Source organism: Amblyomma mixtum, chromosome 9 (assembly GCF_055824585.1).
Source record: "Amblyomma mixtum isolate Tamu chromosome 9, ASM5582458v1, whole genome shotgun sequence".
Lineage (NCBI taxonomy): Eukaryota > Metazoa > Arthropoda > Arachnida > Ixodida > Ixodidae > Amblyomma > Amblyomma mixtum.
In genome coordinates this window covers 3,820,699-3,839,526 of record NC_143020.1, presented here as the reverse complement: position 1 = coordinate 3,839,526, position 18,828 = coordinate 3,820,699, and the positions used below count along the sequence as shown (strand labels likewise).

Genomic DNA, 18,828 nt, shown 5'->3' with positions numbered 1-18,828 from the left:
CGGCGGTTGAATTTCTTTGGAGCAGAGAGAGAGAGAGAGAAAAAACTTTATTTACAAAGGAATTCGGGGCACGCTCCAGGGTCCCCGCACGACCCCACTGCACTCAAGTGTTTATGTTCCTGAGGTCCATAACACTGGCAGCACGGCCGGTGGCGATGGTCTGCACGGCCGGGTCCTCCGAGTGCAGCAGGGTCTCCCAGTCCTCCCAGGTCTTGAGGTTCTCTAGGTCCCGCGGGGGAGGGTCCGCCGGGCAGAGGGAAAGGATGTGGAGGGAAGAAGCGAAGGGTTCTGGGCATAGGGCGCAAGCAGGAGTGGGGAAGGAGGGATGATAGTGGGTTAGGGTAAGGGGCGAGGGGAGAGTATGTGTTTGTAATCTGCGCCAGAGTGTTGCGTGTTATCTAGGGAGGGGTGGGGCGGGGGGTAGAGCTGGCGAGAGGCTCTGTATGCCTGGGTCAGCTCAATGAATGAGTGCATGCGATCCTTCGTGAATCCCCGATCCGAGGCCACCTGAGCCCGGTTTAAAGAACCTCGGGCTAAAAGGTTGGCGGCCTCGTTTCCGGGATTCCCGGAGTGCGCAGGCACCCATATCAGCTCCACTTGGCGGGGCGGGGGTGCATCGGGCGAGTCCAGAATGCCAAAAGCAAAGACATGAACTCGGCCTCGAGCAAAATTTAGAATCGCAGTTTTAGAGTCAGTTAAGAGAGAGAGAGAGAGAGAAAACTTTATTTACAGAGGAATTCGGGGCACGCCCCAGGGTCCCCGCACGACCCCACTGCACTCAAGTGTTTATGTTCCGAAGGTCCATAACACTGGCAGCACGGCCGGTGGCGATGGTCTGCACGGCCGGGTCCTCCGAGCGCAGCAGGGTCTCCCAGTCCTCCCAGGTCTTGAGGTTCTCTAGGTCCCGCGGGGGAGGGTCCGCCGGCCAGAGGGAAATGATGTGGAGGGAAGAGGCGACGGGTTCTGGGCATAGAGTGCATGCCGGAGTGGGGAAGGAGGGATGATAATGGGCTAGGGTAAGGGGTGAAGGAAGTGTGTGTGTCTGTAGGCTGCGCCAGAGTGTTGCGTGTTTGTTATCTAGGGAGGGGTGGGGCGGGGGGTAGAGCTGGCGTAACGCTCTGTGCGCCTGGGTCAGCTCACTGAATGAGTGCACGCGCTCCTTCGTGAATCCCCGATCAGAGGCCACCTGAGCCCGGTTTAAAGAACCTCGGGCTAAAAGGTTGGCGGCCTCGTTTCCGGGATTCCCGGAGTGCGCGGGCACCCATTTCAGCTCCACTTGGCGGGGCGGGGGGGCATCGGGCGAGTCCAGTATGCCAAAAGCAGGGACATGGACTCGGCCTCGAGCAAAATTTAGAATCGCAGTTTTAGAATCGCTTAAAATGTACCGGGCTTCCGTGCGGGTTATAGCAAGGGCAATGGCGGCTTCCTCTGCAGCCTCTGGGGACGTGTCTGGAGGGAGAGGTAGTGTGAGGAGGGCGGATAAAGAGGAGTCCACCACAGCTGCTGTCGCTTCATCACCCGTGCAGGCAGCGTCCACCCACACGGCGTCCGGCTGGGGGCCGTACGCTCGATGAAGTGCCTTCGCACGGGCTCTGCGGCGCTGCTCATTGTGGGACGGGTGCATATTCCTCGGGAGCGTCCTGATGAGGAGCTCTCGGTGAAGGGATCGTGGGATGGCGAGGAGGGTTGGGTCGTTGGCCGGTATTTTGATTCCGAGGGTGTTCAGGATATACCGACCTGTGGAGGTTTGTGTGAGCCTGATGTATTGGGCCTGTCGGTGGGCCTCCACCAGTTCCCCGATCGTATTGTGGAGGCCCAGGCCTAGTAATCTGTCTGTGGGTGTGTTGAGGGGAAGGTGAAGTGCTACCTTGAATGCCTTGCGAATCAAAGCATCCAAAGCGTTTGTGTCATGTTTGGATATGTGTAAATATGGGGTAGTGTACAGCACCCGGCTCAGGACAAAGGCATGAATGAGGCGACATAGGTTGCGCTCCTTCATGCCTCTATGACGTCCCGAAACCCTAGGTGCTATACCGCGCCTACAACCTGCTTGAGTTTCTTGAGGGTGGTGGTGTTTTTGCCATCGTTCTGGATGTGCAGGCCCAATACACGGAGGTTTCCAACCTCAGGTACCGGGTCACCATTCAGTTCAATGGCAATGGGGGAGCGGGGGCAGCGGTGGTTCTTAGGCCGGATGAGGAAGAGTTCGGACTTCTCTGAGGAGCAAGACAGTCCGATGGTCCGTGCGTAATTTTGGGTGAGGGTGGCTGCTTCCTGTAAGTTGTTCTCTATGTCTCCGTCACTGCCGTGAGTGGTCCACAGGGTGATATCGTCGGCATAAAGAGTGTGCTTCAGGTGGGGAATAGTGGCCAATTTTCGGGCGAGGGGGATGAGGGTAATGTTAAAGAGAAAGGGAGAAAGGACGGACCCTTGAGGGGTGCCGATACTCTGAAGAGTGTAGGAGGGGGAAGACAGAGGGCCGAAGTGTATCTCAGCTGTGCGGTCAGTGAGGAATGCTTGAATGTAGGCATACGTGCGCACACCCACATTCAAGGGGGATAGAGCAGTCATGATCGCCTGATGTTCAATGCGATCAAAAGCTTTGGAGAGATCCAAAGCTAAGACTGCCTTGGTGTGACCCGGAAGAAGCGGGTCGAAAATGTCGTGTGAGAGTTGCAGCATAGCGTCCTGTGCGGATAGATGGGGGCGAAACCCTACCATGCTATGCGGGTAAAGATTGTTGTCCGCCATGTGACTGGTGAGTCTCGCTAACACAACATGCTCTAGGAGCTTCCCAAGGCATGAGGTTAGCGAAATAGGGCGAAGGTTTTGAAGTGTAAGTGGTTTGTTGGGTTTAGGTATGAATATTACCTTCGCGTGGCGCCAGGACTGCGGGAGGTTACCCTCCCTCCAGCACTGGTTGAAGTATTTCGTAATGTGGGCGATCGATTGGTCATCCAGATTACGGAGCATGGAGTTTGTGATTTGGTCTGCACCAGGTGCGGAGTTGGCGCGGAGAGTCAGGAGGGCCGCTCTGACTTCCGTCTCCGTGATGTCGGTGTCGAGTGTTGGATTTGCTTGTCCTGTGTAGTGCGGTAGAGGTATGGGGCCGCCTGGAGATGTGTACATGGTTCGAAGTGTGTCTAGAAGGGTGTCGGGATCGTCAATGTGTTCATGTGTGAGGCGTGTCACGTGGTGCTGTGTTGCTGATTTGGTGCGCGTGGGGTCAATGAGGTGTCGGAGGAGTTGCCATGCGCGTTTGCTGGACAGGTTTCCGGCGATGCCGTCACATATCTGTCCCCAGTTGGATCGGCACAGCTCCTCAGAGTGCCGTTGGATTTGTGTCTGCAGCGCGGCCAGCCGCTTCTTAAGCGTTCTGTTATGTTTGTTGCCTTTCCAGCGTTCTAGGATGCTGTGATAAGCCTCCCAGAGGTGGGCTAGGCGTGTGTCAAGGGTAGGTGTTTCGGTTGTAGTTTCAATGTCTCGCGTGTTGTGGTGAACGTCATGCTTGAGTGACTGCACCCATTCGTCGATGTCTGCGATGGGAGTGTCTGGGAGGGCGGTGCGTACAGCGCGAAAGGCATCCCAGTTAATGAGTTTGTGTGTTGTATTTGCGTGACGGGGTGCTTTGTACGGGACAGTGATTTGTATAATGTAATGGTCACTGCCCAGTGTATGTTGTGTTCTGTTCCAGGTAACGCCGCGGATACAGCGGCTCAGTGTCAGGTCCGGACTGGTGTCCATGCTGACACTGTTGCCGATCCTCGTAGGCGTCTGAAACGTGTTGTGCACAGTGATTTGGAGGTTCTGCAGGAGCAGCCAGAGCCTGCGACCTCGATGTGTCGTGGTTGTGTATCCCCAGTCAGTATGCTGACTGTTGAAGTCCCCGCCGATGAGTAGGGGATGTTTCCCTGCTAGATGATGTAGGTCTCGCAGAAGTGATTGTAGCGAGGCCATCGGCTGGGACGGGGGGTGGTATATGTTTGCTATAAATATGGAAGGAAGTGAATGTGTGTGATGTATAAGTTCAGTGATCACGCAGGGCGTCTCAGACGTGATGTGATGAGTTTTGTAGGTGAGGCTGCGGTGGACAAATGTGGACGCCCTGGGTGTGTTAGTGGTATCTGAAGGTGTAGATGTGTAGGAGGGGAGGGTTGCCCGGTGTGCAGTCTCCTGTAGAAGTAGTATGTGGGGCATGGGTGTGATGGTGGGAAGGAGAAGTTGCAGAGGCGCGCGCTTTGCCCGGAAGCCGCGGCAGTTCCAAGTTAAAATGGGTAGATAATTAGTGTTCCCCCCCGCCATATTGGATGGTAGGGGGATTGAGGATGGAAGTAAGACGGGTGTCAATTGGTATGTGTGGCTCAGGATAGGTGGTTTGTGCTTGTGGAGGAAGGATGGGGGGAGTGGAGGGGGTTTGAAGTTGGGTGAAGCGATGGTTAAGATTATGTTCCAAGAGTTCCATCATCTTGGTAAGCATAGCGTCCATGCGCTGCTCAAGATTTTCGGTGAGGGTGGCGGGAAGGTGATTGAATCTGGCCTCGAGGCGTGCGTCTAGCTCTTTTAGTTTGTGGTCAAATTTGGCTTCGAGTGCTGCTAATTTAGCGTCTATTTCTGAGGGTACGGGAGGGGGTGCGGCGTCTGTGGTGCGTTGTTTCTTTGCGGGGGGGGGGGGGTGCTCGATGTGTCTGTGGATGATGGGGTCGAGTTAATGACAGCGGGTGCGGGTTTAGGGGGCATGGAGGGGGCGGGGGTGCTTAGGAGGGAGGAAAGGCGGCTTACCTCTTCACGCAAGGCCTTGAGCTCCTGGTCTCTCGGATCTGCCTGGGAGGACTGGGGTGGTGGGGGATGACGGGTAGCCTTGCCAGAAACGCGGTCTGCCCAGGTGAGACGCGTGGCGTTCTTGCTGCCATTCTGCCGGCTTGTAGAAGGCGACCGGGAAGTCGTCGAGCTGCGTCTGCTGGCTGTGCCTGGTTGATCGCTTAAAATATACCGGGCTTCCGTGCGGGTTATAGCAAGTGCAATGGCGGCTTCCTCTGCAGCCTCTGGGGACGTATCTGGAGGGAGAGGTAGTGTGAGGAGGGTGGATGAAGAGGAGTCCACCGCAGCTGCTGTCGCTTCATCACCCGTGCAGGCAGCGTCCACCCATACGGCGTCCGGCTGGGGGCCGTACGCTCGATGGAGTAGAAATTCTAGAGGCCCGTGTACTGTGCGATTTCAGTGCACGTTAAAGATCTCCAGGTGGTCGAAATTTCTTCAGCCCTCCACTACAGCGTCTCTCATAGCCTTAGTCGCTTTGGGACATTAAACTCCATAAACCATAAACCTTTTTTCTGTTCTTTCATCGATCTTTAATGGTGCGAAGATTTTGGCGGTAAAAAGCAAGAGCAAAGCGCTGAGGCAGTTTATGGCGTTAGCAATATCGAATGATTATTGCATCATTAACCATCGTCTGTATATCGGGTACAAATTTGTCGTTATATCCAGATATCTACTTTTTTTATGCCAACTTATCAAGTGCGAGAATGGCAATTGTTTCACGCCGCATGGCGGTTCTAGTAAGCCGGAGCGTCTCGCACCGCAAATTCGGGCCAAATACAACCGAACCAACTTGATCTCGCCACCGGATTTTATTCGGAAGGAAGGATTAAAGTGCTACATCTCCTGGATACCAGATTTCAAGCGGTAGCGCCATTTTCACGCCTTCTACCGGACTTAAAAGTTGCAAAGTGGGCGTCCGCCCACTAACCCTGAAGAGGCACCCAGCTCAACATACGGAGAGCTTGAATCGCCAGGCCTATCGACGAGTCCGACGCCTAGCATCAACGCCGTTTCGAAGACTGACCATATGGCGGGGCCCAGTCCAGCCAAGGGCGCGTCGCTACAACCACCAAACGTTTCCTCACAAGGAAGTCCAAGAGATGGAGGAAAACGACTTCGGAGACGCCGACAGGGGAAGTGAGGACGGGATCTAGTCCGACTCCTCGTCGGAGCCAGTCGGGTACAACAATGATGCCAGCTGGGAGCTTGCACAATCCAGGCACCAGGGAAAGCTTCAAAGGCAAGGACCCCACAAAAGCACGGGAACCGGCCCGGCCGCCACGGACTCGTGTTGTACAGCTACGAACGGCTCCCTGTTCGCCTGTACAAGAAAACAGTGCCTGCATGCCACCGCTCTGGTACAGTGGGCAATAGGGCCGATGCGTGCCCGCGACCGCAGCCGGGGCGCTGCAAACGCTGCGGAGTCCAGGTTCCCGATGCCACTCCTGACGGCCCGGCAGAACATGACTGTGTTCCGAGCTGCCTCATCTGCGGAGGCGGCCACCCTACCGGAGCTCCTGGCTGTGCCGGGCGGTTCCGCAAAGCCATCAAACCGAGCTCCCCATCCGGATCCACACCGAAGACAAAGACGGGGCCCAAGCAGGCTCCTCCGCCCAAGGCCAAGAAAGCGCCAGCCGATCAGGAAACCAAGGCCAGAACCGGGCCATCGAAACCTGTCAAGTCGGCGACCCAGGCGGTGCCCCCGGTCCTCAACGCCAGGGACTTCCCGCCCTTGGCACCCGTCCAACCACAGGTGAGCAGTTGGAGTAGGGCATTCTCCGGGCTCCCTACCCGTCCCTCCCCTACCCGTCCCTCCCCTACCGAAACCGCCCTACAGCAGCAGGTAAAGGAGCTCAGGCGCCAGAACCAAATTCTAGCGCGCAAAATTCAGGAATTAGAGGCCAAACAGGCCACGTCATCCGAACCAATGCAAGAAGCTGAGCCAGACGACGAGGATGACGGATCATCCGTAACATCTTGCCTCACTAGCGTCTCGCGGCAGAGCAGCGACACGGTAGTTGGATCTACTGGTCGCGTTGCCGGCCTAGAGGTGGTGGTGGTGAAAACTTTTATTTTGTGAAAAAGAGTTTGGGAGCCACAGAGTGGCCCCGCTACATGGTCGGCGTCCCTAGTCCGGGACACCGCATGACGAGGCCCTGTCTCTCGCCCGTTTCACCAGAGCCCTTTGGGACTCAAGCGAGGAGCAGTTGAGGAGGGCAGTCTCCCATGCCTCTCTGGAAGGGGTAGGGGAAGGGGGAAGGTGGGGATTTTGAGTACATACCCACATCATGTGGAAGATATCGCAGGCCTCCCCACAGTGTGGGCATCGCCCATCCGTGTTAGGATCGTAATGTTTTATTATTGCAGGACAGAGTAGAGTACCTGTCTGCAGGCGCCTTAAAGTTCGCTCCTCTGTCTCACTCATCCCTTTTGCCGGGGCCGGGAAAAGGCGGTGGTTGTCGCTATAATGTGTTAATATTTCCCTGAATCGCAGCAGTGGCTGGTTAGTCTCCGAGCCAGAAGAGCTGGGATGAGGAGCCCGGTGAGTAGGCGCTCGGGCAGCCGCGTCAGCGGCTTCATTAGCTCGTAAGCCCTGGTAGCCAGGAGCCGAAATGATTCGTTTGGGTGTTGGATCAGTGGCAGTCCGTCGTAGAATACAAGCAGCTAAGGGGGAGATCTCCCCTGCCAAGTAATGTTCACATGCTTTTCGGGAGTCCGTGATGATTATTCTCGAATTGGCGTGAGCGGCAGCGAGCGCTATCGCTACTTCCTCGGCCCGTATTGAATTCGGGGCTCGAAAGGAGAGTCCATCAACGTGCATTTCCTGGTGCACGACAGCGGCCGAGTAAAATCCCGTGGGCGATGGCCCTGCTACGTCAACATAATATACACCCGGTCGGCAGCCGTGTTGTCTCTCAAGAGCCCGAGCCCGCGCTTGTCGTCTGTTTTCATGCATGTCGGTGTCCATGTTACGGGGGAGCGGGGAGACCCAGAGCATATGGCGCCATAGTACTGGGATACGCTCCGCCTCCTCTGGAGTGCAGTCGTGTTGGATGTGTAAGCGGTTTAGCAGGCGGCGCCCAGGAGCCGTCTGCGTGAGCCGCGCGTATTGGTTCACGAGGTGGGCCTCCCGCTCCTGATAGCAGTTTAGCACCCCCAATGCCTTGAGTTTGGCATTAGAGGTAGCCACCGGGAGATCCAGGGCTCGCTTAGTTGCCTTGCGGATGATGGCGTGTATTCGCGCGTCGTCTTGCTTAGTAGTGCGGAGATATGGCACGGCGTAGAGGATCCGGCTAGTCACGAAGGCATAGACGAGCCGAAGCGCGTCCCTGCCCCGCAAACCACCCCGCTTGTTGGAAACGCGGCGGATCATATGCCCTACCTGTTCGCCTATTCTCTTGAGTTTCGCAATAGTGGAGTCCGGTCTGAGTCTCTGGTGAATGAAAATGCCCAGAATACGGAGTTCCTCCACCTCTCTAATAGGACCTACTAACAGAGAGATGTGTATTGCTGTCCTATCCTTTGGGTTCGCTCTGACATGCAGAAGCTCTGATTTCGCTGGAGCACATTGGAGCCCGCAGTCATTAGCATACGCAACGACTATGGAAGCAGCCTGCTGAAGGCGGTCCTCCATGTCCCCAAGGCTCCCCTGAGTGGTCCAAGTTGTAATATCATCTGCATATAACGCGTGTTGAATGCCTTCCACCCGGGCCAATTGGCTTGGGAGGCGCATCATAGCAACGTTGAACAGGAGCGGTGGTAACACTGCTCCCTGAGGGGTACCCCGTGTTCCCATCATGTAAGGGCCGTATTCCTCGTCCTCAATCCGAAGAAAGGCCTGGCGATTAGACAAGAAATCTCTTACATACGCGTAGGTCCTAGCCCCAATATCGGTAGAACTCAAGTTGGCCAGGATGCTTCCGTGTTTCACATCGTCGAAAGCCCCTTTCAGATCAAGGGCGAGGATGGCTTTCTCATTGTGTTGCATAGTTGTGGGTCGTATTACATTCCTGTGCAGCTGGAGAAGGACATCCTGTGCAGACATGTGGGGGCGAAACCCGAACATGGTGACTGCAAAGAAGCCCTTACTCTCCAGGTATGGAGAGAGGCGATCCCGTACCATCGTCTCCATAAGCTTGCCCGCACATAAGGTCAGTGATATGGGCCTCAGGTTGTCCGTATTCACGGCCTTACCTGTTTTAGGGATAAACGTCACAAGTGACGTTTTCCACTCGGGAGGGAGTGGACGCCCGTCCCAAATCTGGTTGATGCATTCTAATAAATGAAGGTAGGCTGAGTCCGGTAGGTTCGCTAACAGGTTCACTGTTATGTGGTCCCGTCCCGGAGCCGTACCCCGGCGCATTTTTGCTAAGGCCGCCTTAAGGTCGTGCAACTCAAAAGGGGCATCGAGTGTTTCATTAGGCCTGCCAGAGTACATGTACTCTGGCCCAAGCGGGTCCTCCATACGACAGAGATATTTGTCGCACAGAGTGTCCGCAAGTTGCGCCGTCGTACTTTGGAACCCTTGCAGAGCCCGCCGGAGCTGCTTTTGCGTCTCCCCTCTTGTCTGGGAGGGGTCGATTAGACTGCGAAAGAGACGCCACGTCCCCTTCGAGCTCATCTGATGAGCTGCGGCGTCGCAGCGTGCTATCCAATTTGAATCTGAGAGCTCGGCAGCATACGCTGCAGCCTGCTCTGTGAGTTTGGCTATGCGGTCGCGTAATTTGCGATTGGTTTTCTGCTTTTTCCACCGTTTAGTTAAGCTCCGGCGCGCCTCCCACAAATGCAGGAGGTGAGTGTCCACTGCGGGGATCTCTACGGTGGTTTGTAGTGTTGTGACGTGTTGTTTCTGAATGTTGTATACGTGAATAGCCCACTCCGCGTAGCCGCAAGAAAATAGTACGGGAGGGATAGTGTGATTTCGGAATTTGTGCCAATCGGTCAGCTTGGCCTGACCCCATTTTTTGCGCGCTGCCTTTGCCTCGAGTGTAATCCGGAGAAAGAGGTGATCGCTGCCTAGAGAATCTCCCAAGTTCTCCCAGGCAGCCGCTCTAGCATTTTTAACGAGAGAAAGGTCTGGACACGTGTCGCGGGTTACCGAATTCCCCACTCGAGTGGGATACGCCGGGTCCGTGAGCAACGTGAGGCTGAGGGTGGAGATGAGCTCCTCCAGCTTACGTCCTCTCGCCTGTTCGAAGTGGTAGCCCCAATGAAGGCTGGGAGCATTGAAGTCTCCAACGAACACTGGAGGCTTTTTGGCTGCCAATTTTATCTCGCGAAGGAAGATTTCATTGAAAGTTACGCGCGGCTTACGCGGATGGCAGTATATGTTGAGGATATGTATTGACGGGACGCGGCGTCTGAGAGGCAGTACTCGGACCATTGTATATTCTTGCTCGGTACTCAAGCCTAAGTCGACCTGAACCTTGGTGTAAGCCTTATTCACCAGGATGCACGTAGAGGGGCCCCCCCTGAAAGGTGCTGTAGCCAGAGGCACTGCAGCGCGAAACCGAGCAACTGGAGAAGCAAGTGGCGGCCCTCCCGAATCAAATCATATCAGCAGTCCGCGAGTCCTTCCAGGACATGTTCAAGGCAGGTTTAACCCAAGCACTTCCCGACCTTATGGCCCAGGTCACTGACTCGGTCCTTAAAGCCGTGCAGCCCTGGGTCAGCACCCAAATTAAGAACGCCACAAGCTGCGAATCCCCTCACCTCAAACGTAAGACAGCCTCCCGCCAGGCAGCGGAGGAACATGGTTCAGGCTCGGCAGCTGGTGGGTCGGTGCGGTCCCTCACTGGGGTTGCGCCGGCTCCCGGCCAGAGCTAATCCGATCGCCCTTAAAGAAATACAACAAGATGGCTAGCAGATGTAATAGGAATGCTAAAACTTTGAAAAATTCCAGATCATCCAATGGAACTGCAGGGGTTTCAGAGCTTGGAAAAAGCGGTCAACCTCCAGCTTTACGTGCAGTCCCTAGGTGACATGCCGGCGCTCATTGCCCTGCAGGAGCCCGGCATAGACGCTAAATTATCAGGCTACAGCACCTTTCAGGGGGGCCCCTCTACGTGCATCCTGGTGAATAAGGCTTACACCGTGGTTCAGGTCGACTTAGACTTGAGTACCGAGCAAGAATATACAATGGTCCGAGTACTGCCTCTCAGACGCCGCGACCTGTCAATACATATCCTCAACATATACTGCCCTCCGCATAAGCCGCGCGTAACTTTCAATGAAATCTTCCTTCGCGCGATAAAATTGGCAGCCAAAGAGCCTCTAGTGATCGTTGGAGACTTCAATGCTCCCAGCCTTCATTGGGGCTACCACTTCGAACAGGCAAGAGGACGTAAGCTGGCGGCGCTCATCTCCACCCTCATCCTCACGTTGCTCACGGACCCGGCGTACACCACTCGAGTGGGGAATTCGGTAACCCGCGACACGTGTCCAGACCTTTTTCTTGTTAAAAATGCTTGAGCGGCTGCCTGGGAGAACTTGGGAGATTCTCTAGGCAGCGATCATCTCCTTCTTCGGATTACACTCGAGGCAAAGGCAGCGCGCAAACCATGGGGTCAGGCCAAACTGACCGATTGGCACAAATTCCGGAATCACACTCTCCCTCCTGTACTATATTCCGGCGGCTACGCGGAGTGGGCTAACCACATATACAACATTCAGAAACAACACGTCACAACACTACAAACCACCGAAGACATCCCCGCAGTGGACACCCACCTCCTGCATTTGTGAGAGACGCGCCGGAGCTTAACTATAAACGGTGGAAAAAGCAGAAAACTAATCGCAAATTGCGCGACCGCATAGCCGCACTCACAGAGGCTGCAGCTTATGCTGCCGAACTATCAGATTCAAATTGGATAGCACGCTGCGACGCCGCAGCTCATCAGATGAGTTCGAAGGGGACGTGGCGTGTCTTTCGCAGTCTAATCTACCTCTCCCAAACGAGAGGGGAGACGAAAAAGCAGCTCCGGCGGGCTCTGCAAGGGTTCCAAGGTACGACGGCGCAGCTTGCGGACACTCTGTGCGACAGACATCTCTGTCCTATGGAAGACCCGCCTGGGCCAGAGTACGCGTACTCTGGCAGGCCTAATGAAACACTCGATGCCCCTTTTGAGTTGCACGACCTTAAGGCGGCCTTAGCAAATATGCGCCGGGGGGACCACATAACAGTGAACCGGTTGGCGAACCTACCGGACTCAGCCTACCTTCATTTATTAGAATACATCAACCAGATCTAGGACGGACGTCGACTCCCTCCCAAGTGGAAAACGTCACTTGTGACGTTTATCCCTAAAACAGGTAAGGCCGTGAATACGGACAACCTGAGGCCCATATCACTGACCACATGTACGGGCAAGCTTATGGAGACGATGGTACGGGATCGCCTCTCTCCATACCTGGAGAGCAAGGGCTTCTTTGCAGTCACCATGTTCGGGTTCCGCCCTCACATGTGTGCACAGGATGACCTTCTCCAGCTGCACAGGGATGTAATACGACCCACAACCATGCAACACAATAACAAAGCCATCCTCGCCCTTGATCTGAAAGGGGCTTTCGACAATGTGAAACACGAAGCATCCTGGCCAACTTGAGTTCTTCCGATTGTGGGGCTAGGACCTACGCGTATGTAAGAGATTACGTGACTAATTGCCAGGCCTTTCTTCGGATTGAGGGCGAGGAATACGACCCTTACATGATGGGAACACGGGGTACCCCTCAGGGAGCAGAGTTATCACCGCTCCTGTTCAACATTGCTATGATGCGCCTCCCAAGTCAATTGGCCCGGGTGTAAGGCATTCAACACGCGTTATATGCAGATGATATTACAATTTGGACCACTCAGGGGAGCCTTGGGGACATGGAGGACCGCCTTCATCAGGCTGCTTCCATAGTCGATGCGTATGCTAATGACTGTGGGCTCCAATGTGCTCCAGCGAAATCAGAGCTTCTGCATGTCAGAGCGAACCCAAAGGATAGGACAGCAATACACATCTCTCTGTCAGGAGGTCCTATTAGAGAGGTGGAGGAGCTCCATATTCTGGGCCTTTTCATTAACCAGAGACTCAGACCGGACTCCACTATTGCGAAACTCAAGAGAGTAGGCGAACAGATAGGGCGCATGATCCGCCCCGTTTCCAACAAGCGGGGTGGTCTGCGGGGCAGGGACGCGCTTCGGCTCGTCTATGCCTTCGTGACTAGCCGGATCCTCTACGCCGTGCCATATCTCCGCACTACTAAGCAAGAAGAGGCGCGAATAGACGCCATCATCGGCAAGGCATCTAAGCGAGCCCTGGATCTCCCGGTGGCTACCTCTAATGCCAAACTGAAGGCATTGGGGATGCTAAACTCCTACCAGGAGCTGCGGGAGGCCCACCTCGTGAACCCATACACGCGGCTCATGCAGACAGCTCCTGGGCGCCGCCTGCTAAACCGCTTACACATCCAACACGACTGCACTCCAGAGGAGGCGGAGCGTGCCAGTACTATGGCGCCATATGCTCTGGGTCTCCCCGCTCCCCCGTAACATGGACACCGACATGCATGAAAACAGACGACAAGCGCGGGCTCGGGCTCTTGAGAGACGACACGGCCCCCGACCCGGTGTATATTATGTAGACGTAGCAGGGCCATCGCCCACGGGATTTTACTCGGCCGCTGTCGTTCACCAGGAAATGCACGTTGGTGGACTCTCCTTTCGAGCCCCGAATTCAATGCGAGCCGAGGAAGTAGCGATAGCGCTTGCTGCGCCCACGCCAATTCGAGAATAATCATCACGGACTCCCGAAAAGCATGTGAACATTACTTGGCAGGGGAGATCTCCGCCTTAGCTGCTTGTGTTCTACGAAGGACTGCCACTGATCCAACACCCAAACGAATCATTTCGGCTCCTGGCCACCAGGGTTTACGAGGTAATGAGGCCGCTGACGCGGCTGCCCGAGCGCTTACTCACCGGGCTCCTCATCTCAGCTCTTCTGGCTCGGAGACTAACCAGCCGCTGATGCGATTCAGGGAAATATTTACACATTATAGCTACAACCACCGCCTTTTCCCGGCCCCTGCAAAAGAGCTGAGTAAGACGGAGGAGCGAACTTTAAGGCGCCTGCAGACAGGTACTCTACTCTGTCCTGCAATAATAAAACATTGCGATCCTAACACGGATGGGCGATGCCCACACTGTGGGGAGACCTGTGATATCTTCCACATGGTCTGGGCATGTACTGAAAATCCGCACCTCCCCCCTTCCTCTACCCCTTCCAGAGAGTCATGGGAGACTACCCTCCTCAACTGCTCCTCGCTTGAGTCCCAAAGGGCTCTGGTGAAACGGGCGAGAGACAAGGCCTCGTCATGCGGTGTCCCGGACTAGGGGCGCCGACCATGTAGCGGTGCCACTGTGTGGCTCCAAAACTCTTTTTCACAAAAAAAAAAGTTTTCACCACCACCACCCAACCTGACGATAGAAAATTACCGGGTGATGCGGCGGGCTGCCACAAGACTGGGCCGAGGGAGCAGAGCAGGCCTAGGCGAAGGTTACCAACACTCACCAGAGGCGACTTCACGATCATAATTTGACCTAGTAAGACTCACGGCTAAATCACACCCCCCCCCCCCCAATAGCGCGCGCCATTGTCATGGCAGGCGGCCAACAATGCAAGGACGATGACCAACGTCAGGCTTTTCACAGGATCCAACATCATTCTCGTTAGCACCCCGCGCGAGCAAACGTCTTAATTAGTGTGGCACATTACCCGCCTCAAATTCAAAACGTCTATGTGGCAGCTCCGGAAGGTTACTCCATGACATGATCCACGGTGTACACCCAGGTGCGTCTCCAGAAGAGCTCAAAGCACACTTACGAGTCAGAGCTCAAGGAGTGGCCATACTCCAGGCAAGGATGCTTGAAAATTCAAGACGGCAGAGCTGACGTTCGACAGCCCGATATTGGCGAAGTTCGTCATTTACTACGCAGATGAAGTACCAAGCTACCATGCTACCTTGCTCATTCAAACTTTGCTCTGGCTCAGTATGACCCGTCATTTTTTGCTACTCTGGTACTGCGCATGGTAAAGCGGAACCCTTGCTAGCCTCATTAGACGAAATTGTGTCGGTGACTGATGTTAAAGTCACCTTTGAGATCACTTCGGAAACCCGCATTTGGAGCAATGCGACAGCAAAACGTCCACATACTATCACTAAGCAGAAGCAAACGCCGGGACCCAAAAAGGCCCAGACGCCCAAGGCCGTACCCAAGCAGGCTCCGGGACCCAAGCCCGAACCCAAGAAGGCCCATTCCGGGCCGCCAAAATTTGAGAAGTCCGGGAACCTACGAGGCCACCGGTCCTGACAGCCGAGGATTTCCCGCCTCTGGTACCGCGCCAAAATCAGGTGAGAAGTTGGAGTGGGTTAGTCTCTGGGCCCACTCCCCCTCCCTCCCCCTCCCGAATCCGCCCTACAGCGGCAGGTAGAGGAGCTCAGGCGCCAAAATCAAATTCTCTCCCGTAAAATTCAAGAATTAGAAGCTAAGCAGGCCGGGAAGCCCGAGCCCATGCAGAACACTGAGCCCGAGGATAGCGATGACGGATCCTCAGTATCATCTTGCCTAACTAGCGTCTCGCGGCAAACATGTGGAGAACCTCCGCGCCATCTCCCTCACGTCTTGTGTCGGCAAGCTGATGGAGACGATGGTGCGCGACAGACTCTCCGATTTTCTCGAAACACAGCACACTTTCGCGGACACCATGTTCGGTTTTCGCCCTCACAAGTCAGCACAGGATATACTTCTGCAGCTTCACCACGACATCTTAGATCCTGTCGAATGTCCCCACGACGACAAGGTGGTCCTGGCCTCGGATCTTAAAGGCGCATTCGACAACGTTAAACACGAAGTAATCTTGGACCACCTCAGTAACACCAACTCTGGCCGCAAAACATTCAACTACATAAAACAATTTCTTACAGACCGTCAAGCCTACATATGCATACAAGATGCGGAACACGGGCCATACACCGTCGGCTCGAGGGGAACACCTCGAGGCGCGGTCCTGTCTCCCCTCCTCTTCAATTTCGCAATGCTTCATCTTCCCTCCAAATTGTCCTCTTTGCCCGGAATACATCACGCTCTTTATGCGGATGATATTACAATCTGGGTCACACAAGGTAACATGGGCCACATGGAATCCTGCCTGCAAGCAGCGGCGACCCTAGTCGACGACTACGCGGCCTACTGCGGTCTCCAGTGCGCCCCATCTAAATCAGAATTTGTGCACATACGTCCCTCCCCTTGGGACACAACTCCGCTTTGCATCAGTCTCCCCTCGGGACCGATACGGGATTCCAAGGAGATCCGCGTTCTTGGTCTCTTCATACACCATCAACTCAGCGTCGACACTACCCTAGCCAAACTTCGCACGGTGGGATACCAGGTGGGCCGCATGGTCCGCCGAGTCTTCAACATGCGGGGCGGATTACGAAGCAAGGATGCACTGCGGCTTGCCCATGCTTTCGTAACGAGTAGAATCCTCTACTCAATCCCTTACTTACACCTGCGCAAACATGATGATGACCAACTGGAGGTCATCCACCGGAAAATCATCAAGCAGGCTCTCGACCTCCCGGTCACCACGTCCAACCAGTCACTTCTGGCCTTAGGCGTCGTAAACACATTCCGAGAGCTTTGAGAAGCCCATTTAGTCAACCAATACACGCGTCTTGCACAGACCACGTCCGGTCGCCGCCTCTTGGACCGGCTGCACATCAAACATGACTACCATATTGAGGAAAGGGAGAGAGTGACAGAACCCTGGAGACGCGCCCTCCGGGTCCGACCCCTTCCCCGCAACATGTCCAGTGAAGACCATAGCGGTCGTCGCCAGGCGCGCGTGGAAGCGTTGGCGCGATACTATGGTAACCAACGACATTTGTATTGTGTGGACGTTGCCGGCCCACACGGCTGCTGCCGCACGGTACACGGCCGCAGTCGTACACAACACAAACACAGTTAACGGGCTCACTTTCAAAGCCTACAGTGCAACACACGCGGAGGAGATTGCCATTGCTCTGGTTCTCACTACTCCCAAGTCAAAAAAAATCATCACCGACTCGCGAGGGGCCTGTCGGAACAATGAGTTGGGCTGGGCTCCCCCGCTTGCCTGGCGCATACTAGAATATAGCTGCCGATGCGAAGATCCAACTCGACATAACCTTATTTGGGCCCCCGGTCACCAGGAACTCCAAGGAAACGATCAGGCCGATCAGGCCACCCCCGCAACCTCTCCCCGGGCTATCTCCCTGTCCTTGGAATCTTACTCCAAATCCGACAATCTGGCCCTTACATTCAAACACATCACCGATTACTACAAGGAGGGGCACCGACGCTACCCGGCCCCTTGTAAGGGACTGGATCGCACTCACGAGCGCCTCCTAATCAAAATTCTTACTAACACAATACTGTGCCCGGCGGTACTTAAACATTTCAACTCATCCTTTGATGGCGCGTGCCAGTTCTGTGGGGAGGTGGCTGACACCGTCCACATGGTTTGGGCATGTCAGTCAAACCCATCTATCCCCCCCAAACCCAACCCCACCAGAGAGGACTGGGAGGCGGCCCTGCTAGGCATTCAGGACCTAAAGACCCAAAAGGCCTTGGTTCACCTGACGCGGGCGGCGTTGTTTGCCAATGGGGCCCCGGAATAGGGGCTCCACCAAGTATTGTTAGGGGAAAGGGCCAAAAGGCCTACCCCTATCACCTCTCTGCAAACATTTATTGCACGACAAATGTTTTTCACCACCACCACCGAGGCCCTGGAGCGTAAAGCCCAGCAGTAGGAGGACATTGCGGCGCAGGTGACTGACTCCGTCCTTAAGGAGGTGCAGCCCTGGGTCAGCTCCCAAATAAATAATACTCTCTCCTGCGACGTGCCGCAGCTAAAACGTAAAATAGCGCCTCGACGGCAGCGGAAGAAAGCGGTTCCGGCCCGATAGCCGCGGCGTTGATGCAGCCCCTACCTGGGGCTACGCCGGCCACCGAACCGAGTGCCTTCCCAGCACCGTAAAATAAAAACATCAATATGGCTGGCAAACCTTCTCAGAAAGCTAAAAAATTAGACCAATTCGAAATCATTCAATGGAACTGCAGGGCTTTCAGAGCCTGCAAAAAAAGGTCACATCTCCAGCTCTACCTGCAGTGCATCGGTGACATGCCGGCGCTTCTTGCATTGCAAGAGCCCGGCAATGATGCTAAATTCTCTGGGTATAGCTCGTTTCAGGGGGGCCCCTCGACCTGCATCCTGGTGCATAAAGCATACACCGCGATTAAGGTCGATCTTGATCTGGAGACTGAGCAGGAATACTGAATGGTGAGGGTTCTGCCTCTCAGGTGCCGCGACCCTTAATTACATGTACTTAATGTGTATTGCCCCCCACATAAGCCGCGTGTTACTTTCAGCGAAATTTTCTATCGTGCTCTCAAATTGGCTGACAATGAACCCCTGGTGATCATTGGGGATTTCAACGCACGCAGTCTACACTGGAGCTATCATTTCGAGAAAGCCAGGGGACGCAAGCTGGCGGAGCTCATCTCCACCCTTCGTCCTACGTTGCTCACGGATCCGTCTTGCCCCACACGTGTGGGCAACTCGCTCACCCGTGACACGTGTCCTGACTTATCTCTGGTTAGGAACACTACAAACGCCACATGGAAGAACCTGGGGGATACCCTGGGCAGCGACCACTGCCTTCTCCGCATCACGCTTTTGCCGAAGGCAGCCCGTAAAAAATGGGGACAGGCTAAAATAACCAATTAGCAGCAATTTCGAACTCAGGCCATCCCTCCCGTACTATTATCCGACGGCTATGCGGAGTGGGCAACGCAGGTCACCAACATACAGAAACAACACACGCAAACACTTCACACCACCGACGAGATCCCCGCAGTGGACAGTCACCTCCTGCATCTGTAGGAGGCGCGCCGGAGCTTAACAAAACGATGGAATAAACACAAGA

At 55.0% G+C, this 18,828-nt stretch overlaps 1 protein-coding gene and 1 pseudogene across 1 annotated transcript in view; one reads left to right on the top strand and one right to left on the bottom strand.

Annotated features, from left to right (window-relative positions):
• Window positions 1-18,828, bottom strand: part of LOC149328104 (uncharacterized) — a 398,869-nt gene that overhangs the window by 357,551 nt on the left and 22,490 nt on the right. The window lies entirely within an intron of this gene.
• LOC149328105 (uncharacterized) lies at window positions 12,587-14,194 on the top strand (annotated as a pseudogene).